The 1,793-nt window shown below is 42.0% G+C and overlaps 1 pseudogene; it reads right to left on the reverse strand.

The window, feature by feature from the left end:
- Positions 1 to 217: 217 nt before the first annotated feature.
- On the reverse strand, positions 218 to 707 carry LOC119348419 (annotated as a pseudogene).
- Positions 708 to 1,793: the final 1,086 nt, after the last annotated feature.

Raw genomic sequence — 1,793 nt, forward strand, 5'->3', positions numbered from 1 at the left:
GGTATCACATATACGATCTCAATTTAGAATTTCTATTTTCAATACCTTGCAAATAGTTTTATTCTTTTGTTGAAGAATTCATAAATTCAGAAATTGATAGATCGACTGCTTGTTCACGAATGATATAAAAGGATAAGTACCACAAAGAAATATGAAAATTGCAACATCCTCATCTTAGAAGCTTGCACTTACCAGAGATCTATTAGTTCTATTGTCACTACGATGGGACTATTTTCACAAAAATCTCTTTCAGATTTTCATCTTCTGTCATTTGTTCCAAAATCCTGTCAATGGAAATAAAATCTGGTGAAGAGTTCACTCTGCAGGCTATGGCTCACTTGAAAACAACAATTTGGACATTTGCTCCTTCTTATCTTGTATATCATATTTGCCCTTGTCTTGTGTTCCTTCTATGATTAGATTGTATGTATGGACAATCTTTTGCTGACCAATTCGGTATGCACGTCCAATCGTCTGCCTTTTGATAGAAGGGTTCCACACAACATCGAGGGGCACCACACGTGACACTCCAAAGAGGGTGATACCTTTTCCACACATCTTGGTCGATGCAAGCATCACCTTGACCTCCCTCTCCATATCATTGAAGACCACCATCAAGGCCTTGCGAGTTTTAACGGAGACATTTCCACTCATTACATGAGCTCGTTGTGTTGAGTCCAGTGGAATTGTTTCCTCGGCTGTTCCATGGCCAAGTCCAATGGTTCAAGAAACTGGCTAAACACACGCACTCGCTCTTTTAAAGCTTTTTCATTGGAATTTTCATCTTTGCCGAGTGCAATATGTTAGGAAGTCAGCAATAGTATCTTTGCCGAGTTCCTAACAAATAAGTACTCGGCAGAAATTAAAACTCCGGGTTGAGTCCGAGGAGTGAATCAATTTTTGGATATTTCTGCATGAACGCGATATTGGACATAATTTCTTGAGGATTTTTTTCTTAGAGTATTGTGTGCTGTTGGCAAACATGTGCCCACAAATTTTAAAGCCTTTTTCGCGCTAATCTTCACCGTCGCGTTGGTGTCAAACCAGCCCGACAATGTTGCTCCAGGGCTGCCGAGTCGCACTAGATAGATCATCGCTTCGTCGAGCCGAGGTCAACCTCAGTGGATCATCACCTTGGTGAGCCGACCAAGAGTTCAGCATGGCGAAGGCTAAATCATCACCAATATAGTCGCCCCACGAATTACACGAGGCGGCCACACAATCATCGCCAACATCCAACACGCCGACCTGCTGCGACTCGTCAGTTGACATGGAGGCTTTGACACCTCGGTTGGACCAGGGGCTTCGACTCGTCAGCTGACCGTGCGGCCACTTCTTGAAGCCAACATACAACAGGCCGACCTGCTTCAAGTCATTAGCTTACCATGCCGCCTCTTCTTCAAGACAACATCCCAAAAGCCAAAAATTCAAAGACGTACATGGAATTTACACATTTTCAAAAGCACGACTTCATTTTTAGAAAAATGGGTTATACATTTTGACCAAAATAAAGCTGAACTTTTTCTTCAGGCTGTTCTCGTGCAGGAGTCGGGTCCATTGTCTGGGTAATCATTTTCCATCTCCCGATGATAGAAAAACGATCAACTCGAATCAGGCTCTCAGCACCTTTTACGCAAATGTTGTTGGGAAGTGATGAAAAAGTGTGAAGCACACATGACATACATCAAACGTTGTATTGATGCCTTCTAAAAAAACAAAAACAAACAAATTGGACTGATGGAATATGATATCAGTATACATGACATACATACTATCAGGACATGCCAACAGAC

Source organism: Triticum dicoccoides, unplaced genomic scaffold (assembly GCF_002162155.2).
Source record: "Triticum dicoccoides isolate Atlit2015 ecotype Zavitan unplaced genomic scaffold, WEW_v2.0 scaffold91835, whole genome shotgun sequence".
Lineage (NCBI taxonomy): Eukaryota > Viridiplantae > Streptophyta > Magnoliopsida > Poales > Poaceae > Triticum > Triticum dicoccoides.